General features: G+C 41.9%; 2 pseudogenes; both read right to left on the reverse strand.

The window, feature by feature from the left end:
* The window catches only part of LOC124979393 (myomesin-2-like), a 460208-nt pseudogene that overhangs the window by 158133 nt on the left and 279206 nt on the right, over positions 1 to 22869 (reverse strand).
* On the reverse strand, positions 178 to 20431 carry LOC124981207 (olfactory receptor 1L4-like; annotated as a pseudogene).

The following is a 22869-nucleotide window of genomic DNA, read 5'->3' on the forward strand; positions in this document are numbered from 1 at the left end:
ACGGACTAGAAAAATGGAGGAAACAGGAGACTGCCACAGTAGGCATGGAAAAACTCCCTTTCCTTTCTTACTACTAAACTTATTCACATGCATACACTTCCCATGGAAAAGGGGCCGACTCAAATTCAAATGGCATTTGAGTTTTTATTATGTTCACAGAATTAAAAACTTCATGGGTTAAAGGAACTTTCCAACTTGCAGCACCATGGAAAATATTAGTGCCAAGCTCAGTCTTCTGCCAATATGCACCCCGGTTCTAACCAAGAGCTGGTGGGTTTTCTGGTCATAAGAACAAATCAATGGAACATATCAGGTATCCCAACACTGACTGTCACATGAGTTAAGTGTGTGTGCATGGGCAGTGGAAACAGACAGCATCCCCTAGCATAGCTGCCCTGTAAATACCAGTTACTGGAAGTTCAGGTCCCTGACTTCAGCCTGCAGGGCCCAGTTGGAAGGTGGGGAGGTGTGGGTTCACCTCTGTGCAGGGAGCTCTCTGAACTCACCTCCAAAGAACCAGGACTCTTCAGCCAGTTGATAGCAGATTCCTCCAGGATGGCTTCCCATTTCACCCAGCAAGGGACACAGTCCCCCCAGTTGTCTAGCCCCTGCAGGGAGGCAGAAGCTGTCTCTAGCCTCTGACACAGCCCATAGTGGCAACATCCTTGGCTCTGAGTCTGGAGTGGCCCTTGGTGAGCCTCTTTCCATGCTGCAGAGTCCCTGCAGCCTGTGCCCCAGCACCTAGCTCTGTGCAGGAGTCAGCAAGCAAAGGAGAGTGGTGTGGGCTCATTTATTGGAAGTAGGTTGGAACATAGGGAGGGTTCAGGGCTTGTGAGGACAAGCAGCTGAGTCATGATCTCATCTTGGATCAGCTTATATCTCTCTAGGGGATTGAAATTGACACTGTCGCAGGATTTCTGCACATCGTTTCTCAGGGAGTTTAGTCTTGGGGTAAATACAGGAGCTGGACAAGGAAAATCTGGAACTGATCCTGCTTTAGACCAGATGGACTGACTGCGAGGTCAGGGTATGTGACCTTCTCAACAGCACACTGCCTGCTGAGAAGGTTCTACCTTGTCCAGTCTAGCCTCGAAGCCTCAGGGCCATGTTTGCTGGATACAGGCAGCTGGAGCCAAAGTCAGGCATTGCCCAGGAGGTCTGGTGGCCCTGGCACTCTTCCCAGTTCCAGGTAGCCTGCAGCATTCACTTTCCTGGCATGCCACAGACAGCCCCGATCAGGTCCACAGTGTGTAGAGACATGGTTACCATCCCCTGGACAAACAGTGATAAAAAGCATCTCACTCATCCTGTGTTTCCACAAAAACTTAATGATGTTCTACAACAGATTGTGAGGTGGGGCCTGGGGGCTGTCCTAAAACCTGTGCCCCCTTCTCACTCCCACCACCCCTCACAGAGATGTAATTGTCCAAAGCAATCACAGCAAGAGGAGCATCAACTTCAAAGCCTTTTGTTTGACTGTAGTACTAGAGAACTAGATCTAGTTCTACCACTGAGTCACACTCCAGCCTTTATTTTGAAACAGAGTCTCACTAACTTGCTGAGATTATAGGCAGGTGCCATCACACTTGACTTCAGTGCCCTTTAATACTCTCTTGAGACTGACTGGTCGAGAGGTCTGGTCCACTCACTGCAATCCAGGACTGCTGGTACTTGATACTGGAGTTCACCACAGGAGTGACTGCATCTACCCTAAGACAGCATGGTGGACTCTACACACCACCTTGCCTCTGTTTGTTGCAAAAGAAATGCAGGATGGCATCACACAGTTTTTTAAAAACAGTTGAGGGAGAAATATGTCTAAGAGGTGAAAATCCATGCTAAGGTCCTCTCCTCTGCTAATGGGGGTGGCTGAGACTCTTACTCATGAAGGACCAGACAGAGCTGGGGACCAACTCCAAACCATTCCTTCCATGTGCATCACACATGTACTTCCACCCATGCATTTTTAGTTGTTGGAGCTCAGGGGGTAGTAATGTGCTTTGGGTTTAGAAGCTAAAGTGATTTTTAGATTCTCATGTTGACAACTATAGATATAGCAAATTTCTTTACATTTCAGGAGCCCCACTGTAAACAGTCCCTTTGATGGCAACCTTTCAGATGCTTCTGATTTTCTGTAATCCCAGCTCGCTCATCTCCTATGCAGATCTTTGAGCTCAAATCAGATTATTTCTGTTGAATACATTCCTAAAAGTAGAATTCTAAAAAATAAATGTTGCACATTTAAAATATTGGTTATTCCTGCCAAACTGCCCTTCTAGAAGGTTGCACCATGCTAGCAGACTGTCTGGCCTTGGTGGAGGGTAGGAGAATACTGAGAATCACAGTTACAGTTTTTTGGTTCTGATGGGCAACCTCTAGCAGCTGGACTTTCCCCCCATGCTTTGCTGACATATTGTCAGAGCATGGAACTTATGCCAAGACTTGGCATTCATAGAGTGCCCTCATTCCATTCTGAGTATTTTCTATGTGATTCCTATAAAATGGCACCTAATTTCAGCCTAGTTGCAAAGTTACCAAATAAGTTTCATAACCTCCCTTCTCTACATGGGGTGCAGATGCAGGTGGACCTAAGTGACCTGTGAGAGATCAACTCACTGGAGAATAGGGAAGGCCTGCCTCTGACTCTGGGCTCACCTCTGGCTCATCTGCCCCACCAGGCACCAAACTCCTGTACTGGCTAATAACCACAGATACTCAGGATATTGGGACAAGGAAGACTGTCACTGAAGTCAGTCATGAGATTAGGTGGGTAGGTCAGGAAGGGCAGCAGAATGAGCTGGCATTTTCAGGTGAGGAGGAGGGGTGAGGGAGCCTGGAGCCTGGTCCATTGTTGTGCTTGTGTCTTTGTTGTTGTGGGGCATGATACCTGGAGAATGGAAATGAGCTTACTGTTGGACAGTAAAGTTTGGAGCTGAGGCTTGGACTGCAGGATCCTCTATGTGGTCTTGGCACAGGGATACTGATCTCCATTGGAGGCAGGGCATCCAGAATAGCGTCCGGAGCTGGGTGTGGGGGCCTAAGTCTTTCAACAATGGAAAAAGAGCCCAGGACATTATCTCTGACAAGGACATGTTCTGGGGCACATGCACAGAAACTGTCCCAGAGAATGGCAGCCTTTCCCAGGCCTCTTCTTGCAGTATTGATTGAAACAAAGTCCAGCATGGATTTGGGAATCCAACATGTGTGTGGAAGACACTGGCCCACTCAAAGAGCCTTGCTAGAGGGCTTTCTGTAGAAGAGCCTGGTACCAGGACCAATTTTCTAAAACACCCTCTTTCTGATTTCCCATGCCTGCCTGGTCTCCTGAGCTCTCTAAGGAGGGTACTGGGAACACTGTTGCTCAGGTCTGTGCAGTTGGACAGGACCTTATTACCCATGGCAAATCAGTTCAACCATCTCAGAGTCATTCTGCCTGGACTGAATACAATCACTGACTTTCATCTCAGGTATTGTGCACTGGAAAACTGTGCCCTAAGCCAGCAGCAGAAAGGCAGGTGCTAGCTGGAGTCTGTAGGCAGAGACTGCTGACACAATTATCCTGTGGGATTTCCTAGGAGGTTTTCCACTGCAGGTTCCAGAATCCTGAGAGATCCTTTTGTCTGCTGTCCCCAATGTGACTCTCAGGGTCTGGGGGTGTTCACTCAAGTCCATTGCCCTCCACTTAGGGAACCAGGATGTCTCTACATTAGAGCTGAACTTCATGGCTTGCTGAAGCAAGAAATGACTCAGAATGCCTGCTGGAAGTTAAACAGGGTGGGCCCTCCTTTTCGACTCTCCTAGTTCAAGGTCACCTTCTCAGAGATGCATTGGCCAACTATTTTGATGAGTCAACTGCTCTTCTGAATATTTTGTTTCATCTTTGTCTTCTCCGCATGAATTCTGGTACTCTGGATACCTCACAGACACACCTGCTAGCACATGTGTTCAGCACACAGATGTTCAGCAAGAACTCTACTGAATGACTGTCTTCTCAACCCCCAGCTCATATACCCTGCCCATTCTCTCAGCACCCTTATGATGAATTCATCATCTACATTAGCTTTCTTCTATTCCCTCCTTGTGTAGAAGCACCATTCAGATCTGGTTGAGGACAGAGATGGAGAATTTTCTCTACAGTGTGGGGTCCCTAGTTGAGCTGGGTCTTGCTACTGTAACCTGGGAAGTTCCCTAGTCTCCTTCCTGAACAAAGGAGATAAATGACCTGCCTGTCTCTCAAGGGCCTGGGATGATTAGTCAGTGCCTGCAAAGTGCTCACAGAATGAGCTGTCTACCTATTAATTCAGGAACTAAATAGAAAGCAATTTTTCACCTAGGGAAGACAGTCTCCATGCAAATACCCAGTGTGGAGACATCCAAGATGGGAGAAAGAGGAAGACTACATTTCCAGTTGCTCTGTGGCTCAGAGCTCATGCAGTGGGTGTACCATTCTTCAGAAAGGTGGATGAAAGAGGGATTTCACTAAAATTCACCATTGGACAGTTGGAGTGTCTTAGAGACTCAGAAATTATGGTGCACTGAACAAAGAAGAAAGAATATGTTGGAACCAAGCCAGTTGCAGCAGCCATGCTGGTTCACCCAGTGGAGACGGAGAACAGAGACAGAAACACAATGGACAAATTTGGCATAGAAAATTCGGGAGCTCAGAAAGACAGCCCAAATTTAGCTAATCCAGAACCTACACAGCCATCTGGTGTTGGAAAAGTGCACTGTTTCTCAACTAGTCATGGACAGCTGAGGTGGAAGCCATCTCAAGGAGGCCACACTCCAGCGTGCTGCTGTGGAGCTGGGAGATCATAGCAAACACTGTTCTGGCAAGTACCCAATGTGTGACTTAGGGTTTACCTAGCAGAACATTAGTGAAACAGGCACAGAGGAGATTGTACCTAGGGGGTTTCAAATAAGGGATACAGAACGGAGCTCATTTTGCTTTCCCTTTGTGTCTGATGGCTCATGTGACCAGTACAAGTGGGTTGAAAATTTGAAGAGGTGGTTGCTAGTGCACACAGGGACTCATCCCAGGAAGACTGTGTTTCAGGGCAGCAGAGTATGTGGAGTGTTGCCCACCATCACCACCACCACACCCTCAAACCCCGAACCATGTAAGCAGAATTCCTGGGAGGCTCCTGAGACCCAGACTCCCAGCAGAGATTGGCAGCTACCAGGCGCTTGGGGTGAAACCATCCATTCTTTTTAATTATTATTTTGTCCACCTCAGTGGAGACCATTTCTTCATTGTTCACTAAAAATGTTTCTTGCTGTGCTGCTTGGTTTGTGGACATATATACATACTCATATTTCTTTCTGTTTTTCACTTTTAGCATTTTTAAATGTCATTATTTTTTCTTGCCTTGTCTTTTGAGGGTTAAGCATTTTTTTTTATTTTGTTTTTTTTTTTCTTTCTCTCCTTTCTTCTCCCACTAACAGGAAATTCTCTTGTTCTTTATCCCTTTACCTTATTTTTCCTCCTCATCTCTTATAATCATAACCTTCTACATCTCTTTTGCATTCTCTCTGTTCACATTGTAAACATTGTAAATTCTCTTCTATCTTCCTATTAAATTTTCTTTTTCTTAATGAAATATATTCTGACTACCTTTTAGATCTAGTTCATCTATAAAACTTCTGACCCCACTATTCAAGTTGCAATTATTGCTGCTGTAGATGACATAATTGACACCCTGCTGTTTACCTTAATGCCAGATCTAGCTCACAGTTGTTTTTGCTGTTGGCAAATTCTGACTTCCCCCTGAATCTTCCAGAGTGACTAGGTGACCTTTAGTCACATCACTGTGGCAAGGTTCAAGTCATTATTCTGCATCTCATTAGGTTTTTCCTGCATCATCTAAAAGATATATATTTTTATACTTATGAATATGTTTTATTAGAATGGAAGTATATAAACCAAGAGCATCACGATAAGATATGTATCAGGAGGAATCCAGAGAAGTGGGGCACAGGTTTTTGATCATTTCCCTATCTAGGGCCATACAGGACTTGCTTTATCTTTAGCAGTAAACCATTTGGACATATGCAAAAATGTCTCTGCACAGAGAAAACTGTTCAAATTTTGGTGTCTGAGGCTTTTACTGAGAGCCAGTCACATATAAATGTCATGCTACATGACAGTCACAGCAGCTGAAACGTAGGATCCCAGTCAGGAAATCGAATGCACATCAAATATGGTGATGTATGTACAAAGGACTCCTGACAGGCTGAAATGACATGGGTCATTGACCCAGGTATACAAAACATATTTATCAACCATTAACATAAGACCATTCTGAGGGCCACTTTCCCAGGGGTTGGTCAAAGGTCAGGCATGGTTCTAGGTTCCCTTGAAGATATGCAAGGACTTAACAGCAAGACCTACTCAGGAAACACTTTCCTCACACTTCACATGCCCTACTCAAAACTCAACAGTGCCCCATTATATTGGTGAAATGTATGTGTAAACTCTGACATATAACAAGATCACATCTAGTCATTGGTTGAACTGAGATTTGAAGCTATGGTTCAAATAGCTATGGTTCGCTTAGGTTGTACTGCCTTCTTGCTACCAGCTGCTAGTGTGCTGAGTATTTATAGATCACCCAATCCACTGGGATGAGCAAAATCCTTACTTACTATAAATTAGAATGAGCCATCTTCCCTCTCTGTTGGGGACACATAAAGATGTCTTATGCTCATTCATATCTGACCTCCCCAGGGATTCTGTCTTTGTACAGGAAGTTTCCCCAGGTGTGTGTCTATAAGGTCATCATAATTTATAGGTGGTACAATGTTTCTGCTTATGCATAATAGTCCTAAGAGATAGTATATGCATTCAAAAGTTGGGGAAGCATTGTGTGCCAGGCATGGTAGCACACACCTGTGATCCAAGCTACTCAGAAGGTTGAAGAATGAGAATCACAAATTTGAGGCCAGTCTAGGCCACTTTGTGAGACCCTGTCTCAAAATAAAAACTATTCTGAGTAGCAGTCCCTGGCAGAGGCTTGCCAAACTTTTGCAAGCCCCTGGGTTCCATCCCCCATCCCCCAAAAAAGCATTGTGGTAGCTATAGACTTGAATTTCCTACTGGTATTACCTCTTTTAAAAAGAAAATGGAAAAGGAATAAGTTGCAAATTATTTGGGTTAGAAAAGACCAATCTTTTAAAAATGCACAAATAAAAGCAAAAGTTGTGAGAGATCAAAGATGGCGGACTAGAGGGAGGCTGCGTTCCTTGTCGCTCCATAATGCCAGTTTCAAGCAGAGGATATCTGTTTCTTGGTGAAGCAGTTTTTGCTGCTTATCGATCCCCTGGTGTTTACCCATTTGTCTGCTGTGATGACCTGCAGTCTACCAGCATATCAATGCCTTTTTTGAGAACAGATTGCTCACTGTCATCCACCATTTGCCTGCCTCTCCCCTGTCCATCACCTGCCTTACTCCTATCCATCACCCAACACTCAAGGTTCACCTCCTGATTGTCTGACAACAGTCAACAAACTGATCGCCAACCGCCAGTGGAGCACCAGCTGCCTGCTGCTTCCTGGAAATTCACTGTTACAGTACCTGCAGGTTTGATTACACGAGGCTGCCACCATTTTGAGACAACAACCAGACCCCAGAGGACCCCTGGCTGGAATGACTGAGCCCCATCTGTAGGATCCTTCAGTCCGACTGATCACTCCCTACCTCTGGGGCCCTCACATCGACTGATTGCTCCCTGCTGCCAGGAACCCCAGACCAACTGACTGCACCCTATCACCAGGAACCCAGACCGACTGATTACACCCAGCCTCCAGGATCCCACAACCACACCAAACATACTGGACCTCCAGGAACCTTGCCGGACCAACTGCATCCCGTCTCCAGGACCTCTAGCTGACCACGTCCACCCCTGAGCTGCAGCTCCCCATTTGCCAACATATTTCGAAGCCAGAGTGGCCATCTTGGATAATCCTGGAAGCTAGAGCTCCGAACTTTGGATGGGGCAAATCCCATCCTGCGACGCCTGCTGGAGGCTTGAAGCTCATTGTCAGGTACCTCTCATGCATCAGGCTACTGAACACTGGGAGGTTTCCTTAGCATATGACTGTTATACAGTAGATTTTCTTTTTTCTCCATTTTAAAAAATTTGTTTTTCTTTCTTTACTTTTCTTGCTCTCTTTTCCTTTTGTTTACCTATTCCCTCACAGTCTCTTTATCCCTTTTTTGCATGCTAACATCCAATTTCTTTTGATTACACTCTCACACTTTCTATTTTCAAGAACTTCTGTATATTCTTTTCTTATCCCATTAACAGCTACATTCTACATCCCTCTGCATCCTCTTTGTCCTCCATTTGAAACTGCAGACCTTATTGCAAACCTGTTTGTTTTACCGAGACAATATTTAAACTCATTTTGTTAAATATGACAATTTTGTTATTGTCCTCATAGGGGCTATTTGGTCTAGGATTGCATAGTGTCTGATTTGGGCACTGCTAATATTGATCTCCCCTTAAAGAAAGGGTTTTGGAAACCTATAGGGCCACTATAAGCCTATAGGGGGAAATCTGCAATAACCCAGATCTGCACTGTTAGAGCGGAAGATACATGAACAACATGAAAAAACAAGGGAAGAAAATGATCCCAACAAATCTAGATTCTATATTAATAGAATCCAATGACAGTATGTTAGGAGAAATGTGAGAAAGGACTTCAGATTATACATGATTAAGATGATTCAGGAAGCAAAGGATGAGATAAGAGAGCAAACGCAGGCAATGAATGATAACACCAATAAGCTGAAAGAGCAACTGCAGGAAGCAAAAGATCATTTCAACAAAGAGATAGAGATTCTCAAAAAAAAAAAAAATGGAAATCCTTGAAATGAAGGAGAGAAAAAAACAAATAAAAAACTCAATGGAAAGAATCACCAACAGACTAGACCACGTGGAAGACAGAACCTCAGACAATGAAGACAAAATATTTAATCTTGAAAATAATGTTACCCAAACAGAGAAGATGGTAAGAAATCATGAACAGAATCTCCAAGAACTATGGGACACCATGAAAAGTCCAAATTTAAGAATTATTGGGATTGAGGAAGGCAAAGAGAAACAAACCAAAGGAATGAACAACCTATTCAATGAAATCATAGCACAAAATTTCCCAAACCTGAAGAAAGAAATGGAAAATAAATACAAGAGGCTTACAGAACACAAAATGCACAGAATCACAACAGATCCACACCAAGGCACATTATAATGAAAATGCCTAACATTCAAAATAAAGATAGGATTTTCAAAGCCACGAGAGAAAAGCATCAGATTACATACAGAGGGAGACCAATATGGATAGCAGCCGACTTCTCAACCCAGACTATAAAAGCTAGAAGGGCCTGGACCAACATATTTCAAGCTCTGCAAGAACATGGTTGCCAACCAAGACTCCTGTACCCAGCAAAACTAAACTTCAGATTTGAAGATGAAATAAAATCCTTCCATGATAAACAAAAGTTAAAAGAATTTACAAATAGAAAGCCTGCACTACAGAATGTTCTCCACAAAATATTCCATGAGTAGGAAATGAAAAATAACAATGGAGGTCAGAAAAGGGAGGCACTGCCTTAGAGAAAAACCACTCAAAGGAGAAACCAAGCCAACTTAAAAACCAAAAATAAGTCAAATGACTGGGAATACAAATCATTTCTCAATAATAATCCTGAACGTTAATGGCCTAAACTCATCAAAAAAAGACATAGACTGGTAGAATGGATTAAAAAGAAAGACCCAACAATATGCTGCCTGCAAGAGACTCAACTCTTAGAAAAAGACATCCACAGACTAAAGGTGAAAGGATGGGTAAAAACCTACCACACACATGGACTTAGTAAAAAAGCGGGGGTTTCCATCCTTATATCAGATAAAGTGGACTTCAAGCCAAAGTTATTCAGAAGGGATAAAGAAGGACATTTCATACTGCTTAAGGGAACCATAAAACAGGAAGACATAACAATAGTAAATATTTATGCTCCAAACTATGGTGCATCCCTGTACATCAAAAAAATCCTTCTCAATTTCAAGAATCACATAGACCACAACACAAAAATTCTGGGTGACTATAACACACTGCTGTCACCACTAGATAGATCTTCCAAACAAAATCCAACCAAAGAAACCATAGAACTCAATAACACAATCAATAACCTAGACTTAACAGACATATATAGAATATTCCATCCATCAATGAGCAGATACACTTTCTTCTCAGCAGCACATGGAACCTTCTCGAAAATAGACCATATGTTATGCCACAAAGCAGCCCTTAGGAAATGCAAAAAAATAGAGATGCTGCCTTGTGTTCTATCAGATCATAATGGACTGAGAGTAGAAATCAATGACAAAATAAAAAGGGGAAATTATTCCAACACTTGGAGACTAAATAATGTACTATTGAATGAAACATGGATAACAGAAAACATCAGGAAGAGATTAAAAGATTCTTAGAGGTCAATGAGAACGATGATACAACATATCAAAATCTCTGGGACACTATGAAAGCAGTACTAAGAGGAAAATTCATTGTATGGAGCGCATTCCAGAAAAGAATGAAAAGTCAACAACGAAATGACCTAACATTACAGCTCAAAGCCCTAGAAAAAGAAGAACAGAAAAACAGCAAAATAGTAAAAGACAGGAAATAATTAAAATCAGAGCTGAAATCAATGAAATTGAAACAAAAGAAACTATTCAAAAAATCGACAAAACATAAAGTTGGTTCTTTGAAAAAGTAAACAAAATAGACAAACCCTTAGCCACACTAACAAAGAGAAGGAGAGAGAAGACTCAAATTACTAAAATACATGATGCAAAAGGAAATATCACGACAGTCACCACTGAGATACAGAACACAATGTGAAGCTACTTTGAAAATCTGTATTCCAACAAAATAGAAACTACTGAAGACATTGACAAATTTCTAGAGACATATGCTCCTCCCAAACTGAACCAGGAGGACATACACGATTTAAACAGATCAATATCAAGCAATGAAATAGAAGAAACCATTAAAACTCTACCATCCAAGAAAAGCACAAGACCAGATGGATTCTCAGCCGAGTTCTACAAGACCTTCAAAGAAGAATTCATTCCAATACTTCTCAAAGTATTCCAGAAAATAGAAAAGGAGGGTACCCTACCAAACTCACTCTATGAAGCTAATATCACCCTCATAGCCAAACCAGGAAAAGACACATCAATGAAAGAAAAATTTAGACCAATATCCTTGATGAATATAGATGCAAAGATCCTTAACAAAATATTGGCAAACCGTATCCAAAAACATATTAAGAAAATTGTGCACCACGATCAAGTGGGGTTCATTCCTGGAATGCAAGGATGGTTCAACATTCGTAAATCAATAAACGTAATCCATCATGTCAATAGACTTAAGGATAAGAATCATATGTTTATTTCTATTGACGCAAAAAAAGCATTTGACAAAATACAACACCACTTCATGCTCCAAACACTAGAAAAAACAGGGATAGTAGGAACATAACTGAACATTGTAAAGGCTATTTATGCTAAGCCCATGGCCAACATCATTCTTAATGGAGAAAAACTGAAACCATTCCCTTAAAAAATGGGAACAAGATTGGGATGTCTTCTTTCACCACTTCTGTTCAACATTGTCTTCAAAACTCTAGCCAGAGCAATTAGGCAGACTAAAGAAATTAAAGGGATACGAATAGGAAAAGAGAAACTTAAGCTGTCACTATTTGCGGATGACATGATTCTTTATTTAGAGTATCCAAAAACTTCCTCCAGAAAACTTCCAGACCTCATCAATGAATTTGGCAAAATAGCAGGCTATAAAATCAACACCCATAAATCTAAAGCATTTTTATACGCAAGCGACAAAACAGCTGAAAGGGAAATGAGGAAAACAACTCCATTTGTGATAACCTCAAAAAAAAATAAATAAAATACTTGGGAATCAATCTAACCAAAGAGGTAAAAGATCTCTACAATGAAAACTACAAAACATTGAAGAAAGAAATTGAGGAAGACTTTAGAAGATGGAAAGATCTCCCATGCTCTTGGATAGGCAGAATTAATATTGTCAAAATGGCCATACTACCAAAAGTGCTATACAGACTCAATGAAATTCCAATTAAAATCCCAATGATGTACCTTACAGAAATAGGGCAAGCAATCATGAAATTCATCTGGAAGAATAAGAAACCCAGAATAGATAAAGCAATCCTTAGCAGGAAGAATGAAACAGGGGGTATTGCAATATCAGAACTTCAACTCTACAACAAAGCAATAGTAACAAAAATGACATAGTATTGGCAGGTAGATCAATGGTACAGAATAGAGGACATGGACACAAACCCAAATAAATACAATTTTCTCATAATAGACAAAGGTGCCAAAAATATGCAATGGAGAAAAGATAGCTTCTTCATCAAATGGTGCTGGGAAAACTGGAAATCCATATGCAACAGAATGAAACTAAACCCCTATCTCTCACTGTGCACGAAACTCAACTCACAATGGATCAAGAACCTTGAAATCAGACCAGAGACCCTTCATTTTATAGAAGAAAAAGTAGGTCCAAATCTTCACCTTGTTGGCTTAGGATCAGACTTCCTTAATAGGACTCCCATAGCACAAGAAATAAAAGGAAGAATCAATAACTGGGATAGAGTCAAACTAGAAAGCTTTCTCTCAGCAAAGTAAACTATCAGCAATGTGAAGAAAGAGCCTACAGAGTGGGGGAAAATCTTTGCCACTCATACTTCAGATAGAGAACTAATTTCCAGAATCTATAAAGAACTCAAAAAACTCTACACGAAGAATACAAATAACCCAATCAACAAATGGGCTAAGGATATGAACAGACACTTCACAGAAGAAGATCTACAAGCAATCAACAAAGATATGAAAAAATGTTCACCATCTTTAGTAATAAGAGCAATGCAAATCAAAAGTACCCTAAGATTCCATCTCACCCCAATTAGAATGGCGATTATCAAGAATACAAGCAACAATAGGTGTTGGAGAGGATGTGGGGAAAAAGGTACACTCATACATTGCTGGTGGGGTTGCAAATTAGTGCAACCACTCTGGAAAGCAGTGTGAAGATTCCTCAGAAAACCTGGAATGGACCTACCATTTGACCCAGCTATCTCACTCCTTGGCCTATACCCAAAGGACTTAAAATCATCATACAAAAGAGATACAGCCACATCAATATTCATAACTGCTCAATTCACAATAGCCAGACTATGGAACCAACCTAGATGTCCTTCAATTGATGAATGAATAAAGAAACTGTGGTATATATATATACAATGGAATATTACTCAGCTATAAAGAATAGTAAAATTATGGCATTTGCAGGCAAATGGATGAAATTGGAGAATATCATGTTAAGTGAGATAAGCCAATCTCAAAAATCCAAAAGATGAATGATCTCACTGATAAGTGAATAATGACACATAATGGGGGTTGGGAGGGGGCAAGAATGGGGGAAGGAGGGACTGTATAGAGGGAAAAGAGAGGTGGGAGTGGTGGGGGGAAGGAAAATAATAACGGAATGAATCAACCGTCATTACTCTATGTATATGTATGATTATACAAATGGTATGCTGTTACTCCATGTACAAACAGAAACAACATGAATCCCATTTTTTTTAATAAAAATAAATTTAAAAAAAATTAATATATCAACTCCAGTAAAGCAAACTAGATATGTCTTGTATCAAAGTAAAATGGGCATTTATTATAAGTATCAAAGAAACACTAAAGCAAATGTTTCCTTTTAATGTTAAAAATAAATCACTTTCCATTAAAAAAATAGCAAAAGTTTTCATAAAATTTTAAATTATCATGACAAAATTTTAGATACGCAAAAGTAGGGCAAGTAAAACACTGAAGTTCCACATAATCATTACTCAGATTAAACAATTATCAGTACATGACCAATCTTGTTTCAATTAGACTTATTCATTATCCATTTGTATCCTAAAGGATAATAACTTTTTAAAATGAACAAACACTCCAGGTGCAGTGGTGCATGCCTGTAATGCCAGGTCCTTGGAAGGCTGAGGCAGGAGAATCCCATGTTCAAAGCCAGTCTCAGCAAAAAAAAGCAAGGGCAAGGCACTAAGCAACTCAGTAAGACCCTGTCTCTAAATAAAATACAAAATAGGGCTAGGGATGTGACTCAGTGGTCACATGCCCCTGCTACCACCCCCCAAAATGCACAAACACTACCACTATTTCATTTGCAAAATAATGATAATACCTTATGTTTTAGTTAGATTTTCATCAATGTCACTAAAAGATCTGACAGGGACACCTTATAGGAATAAAAGTTTATTTTGATTCATGTTTGCAGAGGTTAGTTCTCTAACCAGTTAACTTCATTGTTCTTGGCTCACAGTGAGGCAGAACATCATGGTGGAAGGGTAAGGCAGAGGAAAGCAGCTCTAACATAGCAATCAGAAGCAGAGGGAGCTCCTTTCAACAGAGAAAAAGTATAAACCTCAAATACATTCCCCCAGTGACCTACCTCATCCAGGGAATCCTACCTGCCTACAGTTACTGCCCAGTTAATCCATATAAGTGGACTGATTCACTGATTGGATCATCACTCTCACCATCTGATCACTTAATATCTGAAAATGCTTCCATTGTCTTATACTAATGCTTTTGTGGGATATCTCATATCTAAACCACAGCATTCTGCCCTGGTCTTCGAAAGCTCATGCTAAAATCACAATACAAAACATATTCAGTCCATTTCCAAGAATGCCCATAGTCTAAACAGTTCCAGCATTGCTCAAAATTCCAAGTCCAACACCTCTTTTCAGATTCAAGGCAAACTTTTTCCCTCCAAATATGTACATCTTCCAGAAGCATTATCTCTAAAGTGGATGCATCAGGGCAGTTATCAAGAGCCCTGCACTTTAGGGAACCCCCCTTGCTGGTGGACAAAGAAATAACCTCCAAGAGCCATACTGATGAACACTACAGTGACCATGCTGTCAGCTGACACACCAGAAGAGGTGGTACTATGTGGCACAGGTTCTGACAATTGAAGCAGGAGGAAGTTAGTGTTTACAGCTATTTATGGAGTTGGCCCAATGAAAGTGCCAGCCAGTGGTCTGTGAGTAATAGCCATCCCCAAGAGCTTTCTACAACACCTTGGATATCTTTGGAAACTGTGAAGAGGTCCTTGGTAGATAAGAAGTGGGCAGCTTTCACAAGTAATCCCCCTGCTTGTGCCACATCACCAAGGTCTACACAATGCCCAGCCAGTGACTTCTGGCCCTCAGAACAGTGACTGTAGGCTCCCCAGCTCAAGTGCAGGTTACCCAGGAGGGCCTGTGGCCATAAGCTCGGGCCAGGAGAGGGAGTCTGAGAGTCCCAGCAGAGACAGGGGAGCAATGGTGGGTGGAGGCAAGGCAAAGGGAAGTGTGGGAAGCCTCAAGAGATTTCCCTGTGTCCTGAGAGGAGCATCTGCAGAAGCCAGCTCCATATATGGTTTCTTATGGAAGGTGGATAAAACTTAATTTTAGTCATTAAAGGAATCCTTGCTGGGAGGAGGCAATAGGGCTGCAGATGGGGAACCCAGCTCAGAGATCCTGACAGCCTTGCTTGGCAGCTGCATCACGTGTGAAAATTGGCAGCAGCCTTGGAAAAGACTCCTCAGAGAGGGTGTCATAAAGACATGTGCCACAGTCACCCTTATTCTGCCAGAAAGACAATGCATCTTACCACTATATTGGCTGAAACCTGCATGTGGGGTAAGCTTGGCCCTCTCCGAGGCTGGTGGCCCATAATGATGTCCACCTTTGGACAAGCAGTAGTCCTGTTAGTGACTTCCTATTTGCTAAGCTCTCAGAGGCCTAAATACTTCTGTCAGCCGCTGTGCAGTGTCCACACATGGTGACAGAGCCGAGTGGCACTGCCATTCTAACGTGGGCTTCATCCCAGGCTCTGTTCATTAGTAGTTTCTTGCTGAGGCCTGTGCAGCTTTGCCAAGACCTGCTGCAGGTTTTCTCCTGTGAGTGCACAGGACCTGCTCCTTAAGCCCAACCATGTGACTCGACCTTGGCCAGCTCAGGTCTGAAAGGTGGAGGACTCCTCAGGCTCCTGGGCAAAAGGGGGATGCAAGTCAGTGGCCACAAGGAACCCAGTGAGTTCCAGAGTCCATCCTTCCCACTGTTCACTTGTGGACACTCTGCAGGGCTGGTGCTCAGCACACTGACACATATCCTAACAGCATGGCAGTGACCATCCCCCCACTGGGTGTTGGGAATGAGGGCAGAGAGGAGGGCTCTGAGCCCCATGGCACCACTTCTTAGCTCTGTATACTTGTGCAATAATCCTGATTTCTCTAGGCCTCCACTTGCTTATTAATAAAAAGGGAATGACAGTGGTTCTATCACATGATAGTTCTTCCACAGTCATGTGTCTCATTGGCACATGATTTATCTTTCAAATATTTATTTATTTTTGGTACTGGGGATTGAGACCAGGGGACTCTACCACTGAGCTATACTTCCTGCCCTTTTTATTATATTTTGAGACAATCTCTCTAAGTGCTGAGGTTGGCCTAGAACTTGCATCCATCCAATTCAACCTCCTGAGTTGCTGGAATTACAAGCACCCAGCAAGCTGACAGTTTTTACAGAGTGAGACTTGACTTTGTCAATGATGAAATTGCTACAAACATTCAAAGCAACCTGTAGTCCACCAAGGCAGTCATGGAGACTCTGCTTCAGAAGCTCCAGCAAGTATATCAGATTCTAGCAAAACTGTGAAAGTAGCAATCCTGAAAATTCCTGTGCTTCTAGCAACTAAACATATGAAACTGCATCTCTGGGCTGACCACCAGGACAGGACATCTCCAGGATCCAGGAAGGAGGAAACTGGTTGAAGGATGGGTGGACTCAGAAGCCAACACTGCAACCTTGGGCATGTCTGCCACTTGGAAGACCCTGATAGCCTGAGTTTTACAGGGCAGAGAACATGAACTAATAAGATATATAAGATTGGAAGCATCCATGGAGTCCGAATTTCCAAGACTGCAACTTCAGTGAGAATGTTCTCCTAACACTGCCTACCTAGCAGCAAGAGATGAGAAGGAAGCTGCCCTCTTTGGAATGAAGGGGAAGAAAATAATTTCTCCTGAAAATCTGGATAGATAACCTCATGTTGGTTTAGTATTTATGTTATCTACACCTTAGAGGCATTCCAAGACAAGTAGTTGTGTAGAAAATAAAACTACTAGTCCAGTAGAATCAGCAGGACCAGTGAGACCCAAGATGGCTTTCAGCTCCATCCCCAAAAGAATAGCCCTGGATTGTTGATGCCAACACATGTCAGGTTCCAAAAGCAGTGGGCATCAGTAGAGATACCCCTTTCCTAAAATCAAGATGATACATAAACCTCAAGAATCTAGAAAAATTACCACAACATGAAGAAAATAAGAGGAAGGGATTACTAAGTGTAAAAATCCAAAAAATCAATGGTGCTGAAAACCAAAAAACAATAGAATTAGCATTAGTTAAGCTAAATATTCTGTTTGGAAAGATGAACCTACCAGGTAAAACAAGACAAATCAGAGAAAAGGCATTAACAAAGAACACTAAGAATAAAAAAGGAACCAAGTGAAGACCAAATGAGGGAATTTAAAAATTAAGAGAGGGAAGTGGGTGGACTTGGTTGGTGCATATTGTATGCATACATTGAAACATCACACTAAACCCCATGAATATGTAAAGTTAATGCATGCTGATCAAAACTTTTAAAAAGGAAAAAAAGAAATAGGAACAATTAAAAGGAATAAAACGAAATTAAAAGAAAAAAATGTGGCCATAATTACACTTCAAGAATTTATATATTATTAAAAGTTTCTCAATGTGATGTAAAAGATCAAATAGACTAGAAATCATTGAAGGAGATGAATAACTCAGACTTACAAATTTGGGACAGTTATTTGGTTTCTGTCAGTCTGTTTTCACTCTTGTACTATGTGGAAAAAAGTGTGTCTTCCTCTTGGAAACTTCTGTGGACAGAAATATATGCACAAAACACTTAGGACTGTGCTTGTCACAATCAGTTCCTCACTGTTGACTTTTATTTATGCTTTTGCAAGAATAGCCATTACATCCTTATAATACTGAAAAATTGGGAAAACATTTTAAAATATTTATTAAAATACTTAATAATAAAGAATAATAAAGAATGATTAAATAAGTCATAGAAGATCTATAGGATCTAGGGGTCTGTACCTGAAATTAAAATGAAATGCATTCTATTTGTAGCAACAGGATCTCCTAGACACCTTAATTTATGCATCAAAAAAGGAAATTACACAATAGTATATAGTGGATGACGTTATTTATGTTTCAAAATAAGAGAGAGGGAGAGAGAGATTGAAGAGACAACTGGGATGGAAGTAGAGGTTGATTTGGGTGGGTAACTTTTGAATTTTACTTTTGAATTTTCACAATGAAAATGGTTGACATAGTATATATGGGGTAAAATTTAAAAAATTTTAAACCACTTTAAAAATAACTAGATCTTTACTGAATTTTCCTGGGGAGGAGTCTGCAGGGCTGTAGAGGTCGTTACAGCACATGCAACAAAACCTCCTTAAAACCCTCCACAGAGAAAATTCACTGTAGCCAAACTATGGAACCAGCCTAGATGACCATTGACAGATAAAAGGGTAAAGAAAATGGGGTATATGTACACAATGGAGTCTTATCCAGCCATAAAGAAAAATTAAATTATGTTACGTGCAGGAAAATGAATGTAACTAGAGACCATTATGTTAAGAGAAATAAGACAAACTCAGAAGGTCAAGGGCCATATGTTTTCTCTCATTTCTGGGAAGTTAGAAAAAAATCAAGAGAAAGGAGGATGGGGTGGGAACCTCATGAACATCAAAGTGAGATCAATAAAGGAGAGGGACTAGGGCTGGGAGGTGAGGAGGGAGTGAAGAAGTGCTTGGGGAGTGATAGTGGCCAGATCACGCTGTTACAGCGTGTGCATGTATGACTATGTAACAGCAAATCCCATCATTATGCACAGCTCTAATGCACCAGTAAAAAATGTGGAAAAACTCCTCCTCAGACCTCTCCGGCTTCTCCAGGCTCCGCTCCATCCCCCCTTTGCTGGGAGTCACACTGTTCTTGCCCTTTTCCACAAACAGGTAGAACTTCCTTGCCTTACCTTCATTTGTTCCCCCCAATTTTTTAAAGTAGATTCTAATTCAAGCACCCAGACAACACTGACTGGACCTAACTTACAGACATGTACCCACCGTGATAATCAACACGTCCTTTTTGCTTTGTCTAATTTTTTATTTAACAAAAAATAAGATGTCATAGGGTCAAAACTGAAAAAAATGAGAAACTGAAAAAAAATGTTTGAGTAATTGTAATTATGACTAAAATGCTAGTGAACACAGACCTGTCCTTACCTTTTGGGGTGCAGCTCGGCATTTGAGCCCCAGTGTTAGAGTGCCTTTGACCTCTTTGTTTCGAAGGCTGTAGATGAAGGGGTTCAAGGTCTGTGTGACCACCGCACATGCCACGCTGGCCAGGCGGTTGTATTGCGCTGATTAAGCGGATGATGGCCGGAAATATACAGAGAGGACAGAGCCAAAGAAAAGCGACACGACCACCAGGTAGGCCCTGCAGGTGGAGAAGGTGTGGCGCACCTCCTGTGGACTGCACTCTAAGCACCGCAAAGAGGATGTGCCCATAGGAGAGGGACACGAGAAGCAGTGGGGTCAGCACCACCGCCAGGCCCTCGGGGAAGATAGTCTGTGGGGACATGTCCTACCAACATCATCAAGCTCAGCATCACCATCCCATCACAAAATAAGTGGCGCACAGGGCTGAGGAAGGAGTAGGAGAGTGCAGAGATGAGAAGCTTGTGGAGCAGCGAGTGCAGGTGGGTCACGGCCCAGGACTCACACACCAGAGCTGCACTGTGCCAGGGTGTCATGATGTTGGTGTAGTGCAGTGGTCAGCAGACTGAGACCATGTGGTCATAGGACTTGGCAGCCAGGAGGTAGCTCCCTGTGATGCCCAGAGCCACAAACAAGTACATCTGGGAAAGCATGCTTAGAAGGCTATGGCCTGGCCAGGGTGGGGCAGGCTGGCCAGGAGTCAGGGACCGTGACCGTGGTAAAGCAGGCATCCACAAGGCTCAGGTGACCCAAGCAGTAATACATAGGGGAGCTCAGAGCCTCATCAGACCTCACCAGTACCACCATGCTCAGGTTGTCCACGGCATTGAGCAGATAGACACTGAGGAAGAGCAGGAACAACACCGGGTGGGCGACTGTGTCATTCATCAGGCCAAGGAGGAGGAACTCTGGACCCGAGATGAGGCTGACCAGAGCCATTGAGGACCAGGCCAGGCAGGAATGCTGAGGAGTGAAGAAGGCAGCAGATCTAAGTTCTGAGGAATTGCAGGTGGACTACCTGCATGTTGAGGTTCCATGTGTAAATTTTGAAACACATCACACATATACAGTATTTACAAATATTTTGATAATACAGATTTTTGCTTGCCAAAACAGGTGGAAAACCACATTGCTCATTGAATGGTCCTAATCTTATGAAGAAATTGCTTTTCACAGGGATGTTCTAAGGTAATGGTTAAGTCTCTAGTCTCGTTGTAAGTCACACCTAATTTTGAGTCCTGACTTAACTACTAAGGTAGTATGTCCCCTCTGAATCTGTTTCTTCTTTTTTAATGAGGAAAATACTAGTTCCTATCCTTGGACTTGGTTATGAGGATAAGGTGACTATAAAGTTTAAATTGTTAGTACAGTGCCTGACACATAATAAGTCTTAGAACTTTTATCCGTCTACTCATCATTAGTCTATCATCATCATCATCATCATCATCATCATCATCATCATCAACTAGTCAATGAGTTAGGACCCATGACTTCTAACTACCACTCTAAATCTCTTCACAGAACACCTCACTGCATTTGCCATTCATTTTCACCACTCATTGTGTGCTAGTTCACAAATCATTAAAACTTATCTGTAAAGGATCCTATAGTGAATATTTTAGTTTGGAGGGTCATACCATTTCTCTTGCAGCCACACCACTCTGACTTCATAGTGCAAAAGCAGTGGCCACAAGAAGTAAATGAGTGACCATGTCCATGTTGCAATCAAATTTTACTTACAAAACAGATGGAGGACTGGATTTTCCCTGTGGGACATGATTTGTTGACCCCTGTATAGGATACTGGGGGAGACAGGGAGATGAAATAATCTTAGCTTCAATCCTCAAACAGTTTGATCTGTAGCAACATGAAGAGGGTCTTCATAGGTTTTTATGAACAATGTGGAAATAAATTATTCTTCTTGGAGGAGTTTGGGAAGAATTCAAAAAAGGTGTGGAACTTGAATCAGGCCTTGAAGAATGAATTGTAGTTCACCAAATAGTTGTGTTCTGGTGTAGGAGGAGAGGGTATTCCTGACAGTGGGAAGAGATTGTGTGGGGTTGTTGGTAAAGGAGGCATGGATTGAAGAAGGCTAAGCATCCACATTATGACACCAAGACCCTGGGCAAAGCTTATTCTTCCTCTTATCTCAGTGAATAAAATCAGTTGTACCAAAAACTCTTACATTTCTCAGTTAGCCATTACTTCAATGATTTCAGAAATAATGTATTCATTTTGTCTCCCATTCTGTCTCTTCCTTAAAAGAACAAACTCTTCTCCCATTGCTCCAAAGTCTCTACAAGTGTTCTGCTACTAAGCTAATCTGTCAACCCTTTGCCAGGAACACTGTTCAGGCTTTGATGAGATCCCAGAGAATGGACCAAGTTAGCTCCCACCAAGGACCACCTCGCAGGAAGAAGCTGCATCTCTCTGCCTTGTCCGGTGAACTGTATAATATAAATTTATACAAAAATACCTGTTAAATGAAGCTTTTTGTGAAAAGCAATGAGTGAAAAACAAAAGACGAAGGGTGAAGAAGAGAGAATGATGGGAAAAGTCCAATAGCCATACCTGACCTGTCAACTTCCCAGGACAAGCCCCAGATGTATCCTGCTTTCATTTTTCTGCTTCTCTGTCATTGTCACCCATTAGCTGTTCCAGAGAAATCACCTCCTTAGTTCCTGCAAACCCCACTCCTTGACCCATCATAGAATAGGAGCATGTGAGAACTGGACCTCAGCACCCCTCAAAGCCATCCTTGTCTTTTTTAGTGCACTATTCTCCTTTACAGAGCCCTTCACTTTCACTTCCCAACCTCTCCTTAGACAGCTGCATGATGCAGCAGAGAGAGCATTAGCTGTCAATTCACAGCCATGTGGGCTTTCATCCCAACAACTATGTAAACAGTTAATCCCAGTCATCTCATCTATAAAATGAGGATATTGATTTCTGCTTTGCATGACTGATGTCAAGATTAAGTGAGGCAATGTATGTACAAGGAGTAGCACAGAATGGATACTGATAGATCTCGGTTGCCTTTTCCCCATATATAAATCCACTGGCTTTTTTCTATGGTTTCTTGAAATTGTTCATTCCAGTCCTGGATGGCTGCAGTTATTTAGTTGTTTTTCTTAATCTCAATTAAAACCTACATTTCTGCAACAAATGTCACCAATTTTGCCCTCTAGGGACAACACATGCCAACTCTACATTCTCTGTGCTTTTGAGGTTTTTTGTTTGTTTTTAAGTAGGAATCAAAGAAATCTGTTCTAGGTATACAGATGTTTTCTTCAACCTGAAGATCACTGGAGCATTAGATCCTTTCTCACAGGACCTAATTCCCAGGTCTTCCTCATTCATTCTTTGCTTTGTCAATG

The sequence above is a fragment of the Sciurus carolinensis genome, chromosome 3 (genome assembly GCF_902686445.1).
Source record: "Sciurus carolinensis chromosome 3, mSciCar1.2, whole genome shotgun sequence".
Classification (NCBI taxonomy): domain Eukaryota; kingdom Metazoa; phylum Chordata; class Mammalia; order Rodentia; family Sciuridae; genus Sciurus; species Sciurus carolinensis.